A 16,979-nucleotide genomic window follows, 5' to 3' on the forward strand; every position below is an offset into this window, starting at 1 on the left:
GTTTCAAGGGATCGCCTGAAAATTATTTCTGAGATATTAATAGCAATATGTTCATTTAGATCAATAGGAGGTAGATAAATTACTAGGGCCAAGTGTAGTGCTTAATGATTGCCTTCACCTTTTAACCTGTCATATGTGGGCTGTCCCCACTGACCACTTAGAGTTTTATAGCTGCAAGGGACCCTGGTGATCATGGATACTAACTCCCTCATTTCCCTTTTATGAGGCTGCTCCCTCATCAGCAGAAAGAAGGAGATCACATTCTCTTTACCCTTTGGACTTCAATATTCATGGTGTCACTTGCAAGGCCTCCATTGTCCCTTTTGAACATTAGCCCAAAGTTATTAAGCTTAATGCACAGTTCCTTAATGCATGGGGAATGACAAAGGGTCACTGAGAGAAATGTATGCTTCTCATTTATTCTGTATTGTGGAGTTTTAATTTCAAGTGGCCTTCCCTGCTAAGTCTAAGGAGTTTTATTTTTAAAGAAATAATAATAAAAGGAGGGGAGAAATATGTCATCAAGAAAATAAAATCTGAAAATCACTTAAGCGATTCAGAATGGCAAAAGATAACTAACTGAAAACCACAGAAAACAACAACAGTTCATAATTCTACGTGGAAGCATAGGGCAGCCTAAAATGTGGGTCTGACAGGCTGATCCTCTGGGGAACAACTATTAGAAGTTTAGTATGAAGCAATTATATGCTCTAGGTAAACAGTCTTCATGTGTCCAAGTACTGTTATGGCGGGTGATTACTCAGGAGTGCGGCAGCTGGAATTGGAGGAACCAAAGTTTCTGTTGGGGTTTGCAAAAGCACCAGGATCTGACGGACAGGAGAGTCTGGCTCAGTGTGATGATTCATCTTATGCATCAACTTGTCTGGGTCAGGGGATGCCCTGATATATGGTTAAACAGTCTTTCAGGGTGTGTCTGTGAGAGCGGTTCAGGGGAAAGTTAGCATGCGAATTGGTAGACTGAGTAATGCAGATGGCTCTCCCCAGGGTGGATGGGCATCATCCAACCCATTGAGAGCCTGAATGAAACAAAAAGCAGAGAAAGGTTTAAGGTTTCTTTTCTGCCTGACTGTTTGAGCTTAGACATCAGTCTTCCTCCGGTCTGCACTAGGACTTACACCATCGGCTTTAGAGACAAAGGTAGCTTTGTTGTGATTGTTTAAATTGGATAAACACATTAATGCCTCATCTGCTACAATTAGTTTGAATTTCTTTATTTTATACAACAATTCATAGCTCAATTTACTACATGGTAATGTTAAACAAATCTCTGCTATCCCCAATGTGATACTGTTGGGCAAGGGGTTAAAATTTCCCCTCTGATTTGTTGACTGAGCCAGGTGAATTTGGTCAGGCAATTTGTTAGAAGAGCTGAAATATAGTCAAGAAGACTCTCTTGGTTTACAGTTTGCATTTGTTTTTCTTTTATCTTTTCCCCAGTCATAAATCTTTGTTGGGGAAGAGAGTGAAAAGGGAACGAGGAAGAAAAAAAAATAGCGAAGCATGAGAAGGATCTCTCATTCCCCACACATCCATCCACTGAGCTGGGCAGGAGAGATTACAAATCATACTCCACAAATCAAAAGTCTCTGTTTCCACAGAGGCAACCATTTCAGAAATATATTCTTAGAATCTGTTCTCCCAAAACACAGCTCATTATGAATGGGCTGTAATCAAATTAACATGGCATTTTGACTTGGGAATCAATGAGAATTGATGAAAGGTACAACAATTTCCACTTATGGTGTTGTAGGAAAGTGACAGAACTGGGAATCAGAATCCTGGAATGTGCTTACTCTAGATGACTGGCTGCCACATGAGACCAAGTATCATGATCTCTAAAGTAGAAACGGGCTCTGAATCTTGTCAGGCTATTATTTTACCTTATTTGCATGCATAGCTTTTTCCTTCATTCCCATTCAAATACCTGCATCCTTGTATTTAAGGTCTAAATAGTACATAGTTGAGTTTTATCAAGCCTGACAATTTTTTGTTTTTAAAGCATTTAAAGATCTTGGGTTTATTTCTATTTATTTCTTGAGTTTATATCTACTATTTTTGTTTGTTTGTATCACCTGCTTTATTTTCTTTTGCTTCTCATTTCTTGAATTATTTTGAATAACTCTTATATCTGTATGTCTTCCCCCCATAAACTGGTAGTTATACATTCTTTAACTAACACTCAGCCTTGATTTCTAACAATTTAATGTAAGTACTTAGAGCACATAACACAGGGATTTTAGCTCAATTTACTTCTGACTTCTCTGCTGTTGTTATTATGCATCTTAATTCTGTGAATTTTATAACACCTAAAGGCATACTCACTGTGTTCAGTAATCCCTCCACAGGCATAATTTTATGTATTCAATATTTATTTATATTTATCTACCTATTTAATCCTTATTTTGCTTTTTATACTTTTCTGTATTTCCATGTCTCCTTCTGCAATCATTTTCTATCCACCCTTTGGTATTTCTTTTTGCTTAGATCTCCCAATGATGAATTCACTCATTTTTCGTTTGTTCAGGAACATTTCTACCTTGACTTTCAGTTTGAAGAATATTTTTTACTGAATATAAAATTATGGGTTGGCATTTTTTGTTTAGTACTTTAAAGATGTTTTCCCACTGTCTTCTGACTTCAATCATTCCTGTTGAGAAGTAAACTGTCAATTTTAACATTGCTATTTAGATAATGTATCTTATCATGTACCTGGCTGCTTTCTAGATTTACTCTTTATTTTTAAAAGAAATGTTATTATTCTGGGGTTAGGTAACAGGCTTTTTTGTTTATTTTTGTTGGGCTGTATGTATGCTCTTTAGGTTCATAAGACTACTTGTGTCCAACATCTTTTGTCAGTCTTGGAAAATGTTTACTATTATTTCTTCAAATATTTTTCTTTCACTTTCTTTTTCTCTGTTCTTTTTACATGCCTCATATGTCTTTATGCTCTTTTCTGTTTATTACCTCTTAGCTCTCTCTAATGCTTCAACCTGGATATTTTCTACTAACTGCTCTTCCAATTTACCAATAAACTTTTCTTCTATATGTGACCTGATAGTAAGCTGATCTATTGAGATCTTAATTTCAGCTATTGCATTTTAATTATATAATTTATATTTCATTTAAAATAAATACCAGGTATCTAGTGACATTTTCAATCTTGAAACATATTTTCTTGACATAATAGTTATAGAAGGAAATTAATTAGAAGGTGGCAGGCAAGGTAGGACTGGGCAAGATGGGCTGGGAACACCCTGAAGCCAACCTCCGGCTGTCCCTCCCTGGCCAGTTGCACCTGGGGTGGCACTGTGGCTCAAAAGGCCTGCGGAGTGAGCGGGGTCCCTCCAGCAGGTGGGGTCCCTTGGCCTAGCCTGCGGAGGTTGGGGAATCGGGCCGAAACTGGCTCTCCGACATCCCCCAAAGGGTCCTGGAGTGCAAGAGGGCACTCTGCAAAGTTTCTGTTGTACAGGGTGTGGAATGCAAACGCAAGTGTGCAGTAAACCAGATTTGGGGCCGATAGTGCCCCAGCAACAACATAGCCTATGGCCAAAGGTGGAATTGCACAGCCTTTCTAGGAATCAGGCTCCCTCCTCTTTGGTTTCAGGGTGCATCGCTGGAGAACCACTGCTGTCAAGTCACTGCAGCTTGGCAGCTCCTGCATTGAGCGTCTACCCCCTGGTGGCCAGTGCATGTCATAGTGACTGGTCGGATGGAAGGAAGGACACTTAGCATATTAGCCTCCCTGTATAATAAAAGGGTAATATGCAAATAGACCGAATGGCAGAACAACCGAACAACCAATCAAAGTGTAATATGCTAATGATATGCTAAGGCTGCTCAACTGCTCACTATGACATGCACTGGCCACCAGGGGGCAGATACTCCGACTAGTAGGTTAGCTTGCTGCTGGGGTCCAGCCGATCGAGGATTTTGTGTGTGTGTCTTTCCAGTAATAAAAAAGTAAAAACTCTGCTTTGTAACATGAATCTTGTCTCACTTCTCTGTAAAATCAGCAACTATCTGAAGGGAAAATAGGCAGAGAGTTAGGCTCTCTCTCCCTAGGTCTCTCTTCTCAGCAGGATCTTGCCTCCCATCAAATTCTGGCTGTCATGGCAGCTCCAAATCCATTTTTCTTACTTTGGTGCCCTGTAAGATTGTAAGATTTTCCACTGGCTTCTGTCTCTCTTAACAAAAGCGATATGTCCTGGCCCTCTGAATGGATTCTTGGTTTCCTATCCTAAGAATCAACAAGTACCCAGAGGGAAAAAAGTGGCTATAAGTTGTCAGTTCATCATTTTTTTACGGCATCTTAGCTTTTTATATTGATTACATACGCAGTTATTTGAGAACTACTGTTTCTTTTTTAAAAACTTAATCTATTGTTCTTTTTCCTGGTTATTCTTAGAGGAGTATTAGCCTGGTACTGTGATGGCTTTTTAAAAACATAGCTGCAAATCCTTTGGTCCCATTCTTATTGAGAGGTGAACTCAATGGCCTTTCCCCTTACATTTGAGCAGATTTGTAATTACTTTAACCAATAGTTTATGGCAGAAGTCATAAATGGCCATTCTACCTCTGCCTTGTGATCCAGAACACTTGCCTTAAAGCCCTGAAATATCATCAACTACTCTGTGACCACCATATTGGCTAGGCTACATTTAGGACACGTGCTCTTGTAGACAATCCCATCTGATCTTGTCCTTTAGAGATTCTTTCCTAAGTCCCATATATATGATGAAGAAGCATCTTGGAAGCTGATCTCTCCAATTTACCTCTTCTTGCTCTCTTCCTGCTTGAGTGACCCCAACTGAGACCCTAGGCAGCAAGGAGCTGATAAGAGCCATTCCCACTGTCTTTTCTGAATTCTTGATCCACAGACTCTATCAGCATTATAAAATGTTGGCTAAACATCTACCTTGTATACACACTTGAACAGTTGATAGCTCAATTTTGAAAATGAAATGTATTTTAACAAACACTGCCTTTATAATTATTCAAAGTATGTGTATACATTTTTGGGATACTCTACTAGTATGCTATATTTACTCCCATTGCTTTAAGATTGTATGCTCTACTTATCAGCTGTGAAAACAATAATTATCATAGGAATCTGTGGATCATGGGAACTTCAGTTGAAATAAGATGGTCCAATCCAACTTGCCACCCAAAGAAATATTCATATTCCTGAGATGCTGTTATCTAGCTTCTGTCAAGAAATTTATTTATCTTAGCAAATTTGAATTAGGAAATTTTAAGACTATGCAGTCAGTTCATAAAGGATGTCACATGGTGATTTAATAACATTTACAATGAGAGAGGAGCTAGGAAATAAAGAAGAATAGAACTCAGTCACTGGTATCAAGGCTATCACAGTCTGTCATGGAAAGAACATACAACTAACTATCCTACAATTGTATTATAGATGAAAATATATAAACAAAAAAAGACGCATCTATAAGGAGGAGTAATTCTAGTTGGGTATGTTGGGGTATTCTGGGAAAGTCTGACAGAGAAAATGATATCTAATTTGCATTTTTCCCATAGCTGACAAGTTGACATCATTTTCAAGTTCTTCCACATTCTAATTGCCACCACTCATCTAGACATTATCCAGCTTTTCAGTTCTTGGGAAACAGAATTCTCCTAATATTATTAAATAGTCTGAATGTGACACCTCTATTTATGAAATGTGGCATTTCATTGTCATTTTTGTCAGGCACGTCATAGTTGGGCCCATACTACATCTTAAAGTATATTAAGAATCTTTTCAACATGGGTCATTTTGAAACCAGGTTTTTGTGCTGTTCATATTTTGAAACTGTACTGAAGACTTTATACCAATTCTCCATCTGAGTTCAATGTTTTAGCCTCTGGAGACTTTTGTTGGGGGGCAGGGAACAAAAGAAAGGTCTAATCTCAGATGCTAACAAATGAGCTCTTCCAGGTCTGTAGCTGCTGCAAATTTAATGAACAAGCCTTGTGTGCCTTTCTCCAAGATGGTGATTAAAAATGTTGACCAAGACGGAATCAGGTAATCTAGGCTTGGGCAATAATATATTAATGCATTTATCCTATTAGGTCACTTACTTTCATTTTAACAGTGGCCTTCTGGAGAATAGATACCTTTACCAAAAGAAGTGATGCAGATGATAGGAATATTAGGCATAATAGATGGCTACACTGGGAGATATTATTAGGCATGAGGCCCTTTCATGCTTCTTAAATCAGACTACCTGGGCAGTCTTTCATTCAGTCTATTTTGAGGTCTTTACTTCATTTGAAAACTTCCCTGCATACTGGAATCCCCTGGAGAGCACTAAAATATACAGAAGCCTGGTTCCCAACCTTAGGGGTACAGCCTAAGCTTTAGCAGTTTGGAAAACTAACCAGATGATTCTAATGTGCAGTCAGAGTAGAAACCACTGCTTTTACAGAAAGTCATAAACTCTAAAAGGAAGAGTGTGGAGTTAGAGGTCAAACCAGGATAGACTCCAGCTCTCTCACTTAATAGTTTTGTGACTTGGACAAATTGCTTCATCAATGAGCTTTAGCTTCTTTATGAAATCAGGACAAATAAGACCTCCAATGTAAGGTTATGGGAAGGGTTAAAAGAGAAAATGGGTAAATTAACGAGTGCATAGTAGAGAAATCGTAGATGTCCACCCCTCTCTCCTTTCATCCAAGAGTCCCCTAAGTTGATCTATAGATCAAGGTCAGCCATGGCTGAAAGACGGATTTGACTCTTGGACTCTCCCTCCTGCTGTTCCTCTGAGGATCAGATAACTTCACCTTTGGTGACCTGTGTCTGAATTCCTCTGGCTCACGGAATGACTTATATATCATTTAAAATGCACAAATGTAGCTTAGTTGGGAAATAAAACATATAATTGACTTTATATTGCTGAATATAAAAGAAATGTTTCATTTTCCAACTGTAGCTATTGAAGACCAGGCACTGCTCAAGTTTCATTAGTAAGCTTTTCAAATATGCCACCTTATTTTCAGTTTCTCATGTAAGACAATTTTGTATGAATATAGAATTTTTATGGATATGCGTGAAAACCAGAAAGATATATACTAGACAAAACCTTTATTTATTAACTAGAAGTTCACGGGATTTGTGCACTGGTGCAGGGCGTGGCCTGCGGGTATCAGCCCACTGTGGGAGCGCCACTCATCCCGGTCAGCCAAGAGGCACTCCCACTGTGGGAGTGCACTGATCACCAGCGGGCGGCTCCTGCATTGAGCATCTGCCCCCTGGTGGTCAGTGCGTGTCTTAGCGACTGATTCAGTGGTTTTTCTGGTCATTCTGCCGTTTGGTCGCTGGGTATATATATATATATTTAACTATTTCTATTGGAAAATCCTAGCTATAAATTCTTTTTGAAAAAATATTTTTATTGATTTTGGAGAGAGAGAGAGAGAGAGAGAGAGACATCAATGATGAGAATCATTGATCAGCTGCCTCCTGCACATCCTACACTGGGGATTGAGCCCACAACTTGGCATGTGCACCGACCTGGAATCGAACCATGACCTCCTGGTTTGTAGGTCGATGCTTAACTACTGAGCCACACCGGCTGGACCTAGCTAGAAATTCTTAGCATCTGAACTGTTAAATGGTTGTTTAAAATAAATTTTAAATTAAAGTGATATACATACAGCACATGTAGTGAAAATAAATGTATTCCTAAGTTTTTCCATTGTGAAAATATATAGCAAGAAGTCAGAGCATAGAATTTTAAAATTCATGAAAGTGTAGTGTTTCCTTTACATTCTGCCTTCAACCCAAAGATACACCTATAATTGCAAATAATATGAGCAAACAGGCCCAAATTTATTTAATCGTATCTCCTCTCCTATATTCCTCTCTCCTTTCTTCTCATTTTAAAAACATTTATTGAGATCCAAATTCCTTAGGCATTGCAAACATAAAGAGGAATTAGATACATGGTTGCTGACTTTGAAGAGCTCACAGTCTAGTGTAAAAAATAATTAAAACTCAACATAGTTGGTAAAAACTGAATGAGGTGTGTAGTTCTAGTTAACAGTATTGTACCAATGTCAATTTCCTGTTTTTTAAATTGTAGTACAGTTGTGTAAGATGTCAGTGTTATAGGAAGTTAAGAGAACTGCACATGATTTTATGTTTGCAAATTTTATGAGATTATATTTGTTAGAAAATAAAAAGTTTGTGAAAGTCCAATATGGTAAGATAAATACTAGGCTAATAGAATAAGAAAACATGACCCTGCATAAGGAATGATGGAAGCTTTGCAAAGAAGAGGGCATGGAATCTGGCTCTTGAAAATTGACTAGAAATTTCCCTGGTGTATTAGTCTCCAATGGCTGTTGTAACAGATATCACAATCTTGGTGGTTTAAAACAGCAAAAATTTATTCTGTTGCAGTTTGGGAAGCCAAAATTTCCAAATCAGTTAGCGAGGCTAAAAACCTGGTTTCTTCTGGAAGGCCTAAGGGAAAACTTTTCTTGCCTTTTCTAGTTTCTGGAGGCTTTCCATGTTCCTTGGCTTGTGACCTCTTCCTCAAATCCCTCTAACCTCTTTCTTCCATGATCACATCTCCTAACTTCCTTCTTTAATGCCTCCTTTTTATAAAGACACTTGTGATTACATTTAGGGCCCACCTGGATCATTCTGGATGATTTCTCCAACTTATGATGCTTAACTTAATTACATCTGCAAGTCCCTTTTTGTCATATAAGTTAACATTTACAGGCTCCGGGAATTAGGACCTGGATATCTTTGGCAGTCCTTATTCAGCCTCCCACATCTGGCAAGGACAGTATACCTTGGGGTTTATAGTTGTGAAAGACAGTTTGCCCACTTGAGGAATGATTAATAGTGGGGCATAAGACAAGCAAGATAGATTGGTGTATTGGTCAGCTCAGGCTGCAACAATGAAATACCACGGAAGTCCAAGGTCATGGTTCAGGCAGGGGGCTCTGTTTCTGTTCTGGCTTGCCTTCTCTCCTTGAATGTGTGTGAAGAGAGAGGTGTCTTTCGTCCTCTTCTTATACAGCCACCAATCCTACGGGATTAGGACCTCACTCTATGCTCTCATTAACCTTAGTTACATTATAAAAGCCTTATCGCCAAATACAGTCATTTGGGGGTTGATGCTTCAACATATGAATTCAGGGGTGACACAATTCAGTCCATGGCACTTGGCTTCTGGCACATCATACTCTTCTCATTCTTTCTCAGTATATTTAAGTTTCTGCTCAAATATCACCACCTCAAAGAGGGCTTCCCTGACTACCCCATCTACAGTTGCTTTCTTTGTGTGATACCACTGTGCTTTCCATTCTTTGGAGCATGGGTTTAAGAGCCTAGAATCTGGAACAGACTGATTTAATTGAAATACTGGATCCATTAATTATGAACTTTAAGAACTTGGCTAAAATATTTAACTTTTCTATGCCTTGGTGTCCCCATCTGTAAAATGAGGAGAATGATAATGCCCATCTCCTATGAGCTAAATGAGTTAAAATATGCAAAAAGCTGAGAATATTGCCTGGGACAATTTAAGGTCTCATTAAATTTTAGATACTATTTTAAAAATCATATTTGTCAATAGAGAAAAATAAAAACTCCAAAAAACAAGGACTTTCTACCTTGCTCAACAGTGCCTCTCCAGTGCCTAGAACAGTGCCTGCTGCATAACACATGTCCCCTAGGCATTTGGTGGGAGAATGCATACATGAATGAATGGCTTCTTGGAAGAGTTTCCAGAAGTGTGTTTGACAGTGTCAAATGCTTCAGACAACTCAACAAATGAGGACTTAAGTCATTTATCAATCAGAAGGTCATTGGTGACTTGAGCAGTAATAATAGCCATAATTTATTGAGGCACCTTGTTAAGTGTGCTAATCTATACAGTGACCCTACAAGGAAGCCATTATTATCACCATTTACAGATGACAGAGTATTTCAGCAGCTCTGTGGGACAGAAGACTGAAGAGGATTGAGAGATGAACAGGAATTAAAGATATGGAGACAACTCTATTATAATTGGCAGTTTATTTAAATATATTAGCCTATTTGAGGGAAATGAATTCAATTGGTTGGAAACATAATCTATCAACTAATATTATCAAAGAAAATCTTCCTCCTGTCAGAGTCTGGGTCACACTGTGGGACCCAGAGTCAAATCCCTGCCCACCCGCACATGCCTTGAAATCGAGCATCTTAAATGCTATATCAGTGACAGCCTCAGTTTTTGGATCCTGGCGGGGGGTGCAGCCTCAGGTACCCCAGTGCACCCGTAGGTCCCCTGGCCCAGCAACGGGGCGGGAGGCGTGGCCTCAGGTCCCCCAGTCAGGCGTCAGGGTGGGGACGCGTGGCCTGAGGTCCCTTGTCAAGCCCTGCTGGGTGGGAGGCACAGCCTTAGGTCCCCTGCCCTGACCTGGTGCCATGCAGCCTCAGGTCCCTGCTGATCGCTCATTATGGCTCATTATGGGAAGCCCGCCTCCTCTGTGGGCTCATCCATCTTGTGTTACGGTAACCCCGCCTCTGCTGTGAGCGCAGCCATCTTGTGACGGCATGATGGTATGAGGGTTAATTTACATATTACCTCTTTATTATATAGGATAATTTGACTTCTACTTTGTTTTCTTTGGTGATATGACCTGGACTCATATGCATGTCCATCCTGCCTGTCACTTTTCAGAGCTCTGAAAGAATGAAGAGGCCTAATAGTCACTCTAGACAGGGAATATTAAAAACTTCTGCCTTTTTATTTCAATGGGAGGCTGCAATACTATTGTTTGTTTTCAGGGCAATGGAAAGCCATGAGCAAGGCTCCAAAGGTAAATTTGGATCCAGAGAAGGCACAGTACCTATTCCTCACTCTGTTCATTTTTTTTTTAAATCTGTATTAGTTTTCATGAGCTATGTCTCCCCTCGGCGCAGCCTCCCTGTTGCTGTTCTTCATCAGTTCTCTGTTATTCGACATTTCCTTGCCCCTTAGTCCTAGCTGTTTGGCTGTTGATAAAGATGCCTATTAGGGGTTAGCAAGGGGGTAATGGGTGGTGAGAAAATCTGGATTTCCAAAATAAGAGGGATGATTTTAGAATGCATTTCTTGCTTGGAGTACCGAAAATTAAAGCTGAAAAATATAGCTAATCAACAGTCCCCCCCCCCTCCCCATTTAATTTAAAGCCTCCGTATTGCCAGGGTGACCTTTCCTGTTCTGTGCTCACATCACCATATGAATTTTAAGTCCTCTCCTGCCCCTGTAGCTATGTTAAGTTGGTAGTTAAGTCCCAGACTCCTGCTCTGAAGCACTGCACTGTTCCTCTCAGTGCCGGGCGGCAAGGGGTTAACCGTCCCCAGCGCCTACCGAGTTGTAAAAGGAACTGCTGAAGCTGATCAATGACCACTGTTAAGACCTGGAAACCAATTATAAACCTGAAATTTGTGATGAACAAAGCCCTGAAACACTGGGATGAAAACTACTGAATTAGTCCAGTTCATTAAAATCATTAATAGTCATGAAATGAAAACCACCGGAGTCCAAAAAGGCTTAATGCTCTATCCATATTAATTAGATGGGAGCAAATCTGAACTGAAAAGCAGCACATGCTTTGTAGAATTAGCAATTGGTCTCTGCAGACTACACAGATCTCTATTAAAATTCAGTTTAATTAAAATTGATCACGTTAAGAAACTGATGTGGTTAATTAACTGAATTCTTGGACTTCTTTTCATACATTTCACAGATGCCTTGTACCCTGCTTTGTTGGGTGGCACTTCATGTTGCACAGAGCAAATCCGATTGCAAAGGTTAACTCTCTGTGTTCCTGGAGATGATACAGATCGTGGAGGATGGGTGTGGAAGGGAAGAGGAAGCTAAGCTTCATGAGGAATCAAACCCCAAGCTAAACTCAAGTAAACTCCTTTGGAAAATTGGCCCCATTCATGGTGTTTGCATTAATGCGTACCTGTCTACAACAAAAACGTTCTCTCTCCCACACTGCCACTTCTGGAGGAACTGAGAAATATTACCAAAGATTAAGAGAGTCACTCTAATGTTGAAGGTAGGACAGTGCAGAGTTGGTGGAATGCAGTTGCACAATAAGTAGATGCCACACCAGTCTGGCTACAGGCATCATAGTTTTGTTACCCATAGAGCTTCTTATTCTGTTTGGCTCAGAGTAAGTCATTTTGTGTTTTTCCATTTGAAGAATGGGAATAATGACATTTCTAGATTTCACCAGAGTGCGTGGAGCTTAAGATGATGGCAATGGTCTCACTTGGGGCTGTCCTGTTGCTCATGGCCAAGTCTACTCCTCCCCAAATCCACCAAGCCTATTGCTGCCAACAGAGTCTTTCTGAGACTGCAGTTAATTACGTCACTGACCTGCTCAAAACTCTCTAATGACTAGTGCACTGCCTACTGGATAAATTTCACACTCTGTAAATTTGAATTCAGAGTTCTGCATCATCTCGGCCAACATATTTTTTATTTTCTTCACCTTCTAGCTCCCTACGAAATATACTCCCGTTTCAACCAAATTGGCCAACTTACAAACTTGGAATTCCTTATTTTCTTTCCAGCCTCCATTCTCTTTCTCTTAGAAATCTATGCTTCAGGGTTCAACTTGAATCCCACCTCCATGAGGTCCTTCTGTCATCAACCTTCCTGTCCTTCTGTAGTAGGTTTTATCTTAGATGCCCATTTGGCTCTTGTTCCTCAAACTCTGAACTAATACCTCATGATGTACTTATCAGCTCTTAAATATTTTAAGATCTTGGTAGGTAGAGGTCATTTTTATATTTTAATGAATTATTTGCAACAGGCATTGGACAGAATGTTGCTCCATAAATGTTCATTAATAATGAGGATGATGGTTGTCCTTTGACAGTTTCTGGCAATTTTTCCCAGAGAGGAAAATTTGAGTTAGATATATTGTAAGATAATACAATAAACTGGTAGAAATATTTGAGGGTGGCATGCAAATAACAATAATAATGATAGATGATATCATTAAACTTACATGCAAAGCATTGTGCTAAGGACTTAACATTTACAAAGAAATCTCCCTCTTCCTCTGATTTGTTGCAAGTGCCTTTCTGGGCGTTCACTTGATTTGTTGTTGTTTTTTTAAATCTGTGATTGTTTCTAATCTTGTATATTTTTGTTTTTTTCTTCTAACTTTCCTAAGTGGGCTTTCTGGGTTTTAAAAAAAAGTAGATCTTATCAAGAATCAGCTTTTGAATATCTATGTTCTTTGTTTTTACCTTCATTTAATCAACATTAGCTTTTATCTTTATTAATTTCCATTTACTATTTTTGGTAGATTTTATTGCTTATTTTTTCTAGTATCTTAATAAGTTTAAAAAATCTTAATAAGTATTCACTTCCTTTTCTCCCCCTTTTCCTTTTTAGGATTTTCTCTGTGCAACACTGAAGGCCATACATTTCCCCTAAACACAACTTTTATTGTGATCCTTAGGTTTTTGACAAAGTATTTTCATTTTCACTCCTTTATAGACCATTTGTAATTTCATATTTGATTTCTTTTTTATTTACTTTAAAAAATATGTTTGTACTGACTTTTTTTTAGAGAGAGAGAGGATGAGAGAGAAACATTGATCAGCTGCCTCCTGTAGGCCCCTGAGTGGAGATGGAGTCCAAAACCCAGGCATGTGCCCCAACCTGGAATCAAACCTGCAACCTTTTGGTGCAAACTTTGGTGATGTTCAATCCACTGAATTATTCTGGCCAGGCTGATTTCTTTTTTGATACAAGTGCTTTTTATAAATTATTACTTCAATCTATTTAAAAATTACTTAATCCTATCTCAATTATATTTGGTCATAGAAAATGTCCTATACAGTTTCTTTGGCCAAGTATGTAATTAATTCTTATAAACATTCCATGGATATATACACAATGTATTTTTCTATTTAAAAGTTATAAAATTGTATTATTCATTTCTTTTATGTACTTCCTCATTTTTGGTCTAACACAACTGTCAAATTCTGAAATGTGCATATGAAAGGGTACTGCTATTTTGTATTTTAATTAAATTTTACTTGCATTTTTATACATTTGGATTTATATTCAGCTGCATTGTTTATTTTTATCCAAAAAGGTTTATGACAGTATATTTAATTCTGTCTAGTATTTTAAAACTAAATTCATTATCTAATTTTAATATTGTCACTCTTTTTTCTTATAGTTTACCTTTGCCTGTTTTCTCTTTGCCCATTCCTTACTCTCAAACTTTTTTTCATTTTTTGTAGGTACTTTTTCTTATATTTTCCTCTAAAATATAGTTGTATGTAGGCTCTTTTATTTTATTTATTTATTTTTTAAAATATATTTTATTGATTTTTTACAGAGAGGAAGGGAGTGGGATAGAGAGTTAGAAACATTGATGAGAAAGAAACATCAATCAGCTGCCTCTTGCACACCCCCTACTGGGGATGTGCCCGCAACCAAGGTACATGCCCTTGACCAGAATCGAACCTGGGACCCTTGAGTCTGCAGACCGATGCTCTATCCACTGAGCCAAACTGGTTAGGGCTGTATGTAGGCTCTTTTAAAAGATTGTTTACTATATCCTATAAAAGATTTTTCAAAATGTATAATATATCTTGTTATAAAATTTATTTCAGGCAATTAAAAAAGCTACAGAGACTCAAAACATAAAATATCACCAAAAGGAAAAGTTAGAATGTTTAGAGCCAAAATTCTTGCTCAACTCTAAAATGCAAAGTTGATGGTACATATTTTCCTATTAATTTTTAATTAATTAATATTTTGCCTCATTTTATTTTTTAAAACTTTATTGTCCTTTGTATTTCAACCATTGCAAAGATAGAAACAAGATCAGTTAATTAATGGTCACATTTATCTGTCATTCTTTTTCCTGATTTGATCAAGCAAAGTATTTATTCCAACCCCTATAATCCTGCCTATATCTACTCATTTAGAAGGGCAATTTTATTTTCCATTCCATTCCTTTTCCTGAAATTCATAGTAAAACTCATAATTTTTAATTTTATATAAAAACAAGATAGTCTTTCTTTCCCAACTACTCATCTCCCTTCAGGAAGATCTATTCTCACACTAGTTTATTTGCTATTGCTTATTCTTTCCCCATTTCTACCACTTTGACAACTCAGGTTTTGCTAAGATCGTTTAAAATTTTTAGTTCTAAACCATTATTGTGTCTTCCCTTGAAAAATGGCTCTTATGTTTTAAAAATCCTATATAGCTCAAATATTTATGCACTCAGGCAATTTTTAGCTATATATTTCCCAGGGTTTATTGTTTTTCTTCTGTCTCCTATCTTCTCTATTCTGACTTATTTATTTTTAATGTAAGTGCTTTCCTTAAAAGGGGCATGTTGGCACTAAATTCTTTGAACTCTTTCATGTGTACAAATACCTTCCCAACCTCCTGGTGGTTGAATAACAGTAAATCATTCTCAATCATCTATAGATGATATTTCAATGCCAGAGAGATTGCTTTCTTTTGCAAATAGTTGTTATTTTTCCTCAAATTATACTCAGAACTCAGGAAGGCCTTTTACTCATCAGTCTCATTTTCTTAAGCAAAGGGACTTTAAATATTGCCTCTTATCTATCTCTGTTTTTTCTCCTTCTTCTAGATCTTCTATTATTCATGTTTAGACATCTTCCAAGTCTTCTACCTTTTCCCTCATGATTCCCATCTCTTTGTAGTTTTGCAATGTTTTGGGATATATATTCCATTTGATATGCTGGGATACTAATTCATTCTCTGATTCAACTTATAAATTAAACATTTAGTTAAAAATAATGATTTCTAGGCTCACAAATTCTTTAGGGATTGAAATAGAAACTTCTAATTCCCTGCATTATTTTTGTTGCATCACTTTAGTAACTGCCTATCTATTTAACAGCTCTATTTAATTAAGAGCCACCTTTTCTGGATGTTCTGTATATTTTCTTCTCTCTGGCCACTAGAACACTTTACAGAAATTATAGTTTTCTTTGAGGCTAAGCTCAAAGAGTAGGTACTTCTGTGGGTGGTGAGACACAAAGATATCTCTGTCTGTGTGGCTAAATACCAGCTGGCAGTTGCCAGTACCCAACTGAGGTTCCCTAGGGGAAGAGACAGGGACATCTCCCCTGGAATACTTTTGTGCCAAGGCACCACTTTTCCTCTTGGGATGCCAAAGATTTGCAACAGTGAGAAAGTCTGACCCCAACTTTCTGTCTGGATCTATAGGGCCCCCAAATCCTGCCTGCATGACAGATAGACTCAGGGGAGGAGGATTGCTGTTAGACAGGAATTGAGGTCAACAAACATTGGGAACATCTTCAGGGTGCTACATTCCCAGCATTCCCCTAAATACATTTCAAAATTTTAAAATGTGAAATATAATACTCCTACAGAAATATGCATGAATCATAAATGTCTGTATAACAAATGACTACAAAATGAATCCTTATGTAAGTGCTACCAAAGTCAATACAATAAATAGAATATTGCCAGCAACCCAGAAGACCTTTATGTCTTTCTTCTTTAACATGATACCTTCTCTGCCCCTCTAGAGGTAAATCACTAGCCTGATTTTTTATGGTAGTCAGTTTTCTTGTCTTTCTAATAAAATGTCTTACATTTAGATATGTATCCACAAAAATTTTTAATTTAGTTTTGCCTTTCTCTCTCTCTATGTATATACAGGTTGGGGCAAAAATAGGTTTATAGTTGATCACATGGGATATAATACAATAATTAGTAAATAATACTAATACAAGAATAAATTCTGTGTTCCGCATACTGAGAGCTTTAAACCTATTTTCCCCACCCTGTATATATATTCTGTTAATTATATTTCTATAGAGAACTCTTTTCTCTGAGCATTTATGGTGAGAGAGAGCTCTGGTATCTCTTCCAGTTCTTATAAGGGTATGAGCCCTATTAATTTAAGGCCCC

This window comes from Myotis lucifugus, unplaced genomic scaffold, assembly GCF_000147115.1.
Source record: "Myotis lucifugus unplaced genomic scaffold, Myoluc2.0 scaffold_92, whole genome shotgun sequence".
Classification (NCBI taxonomy): domain Eukaryota; kingdom Metazoa; phylum Chordata; class Mammalia; order Chiroptera; family Vespertilionidae; genus Myotis; species Myotis lucifugus.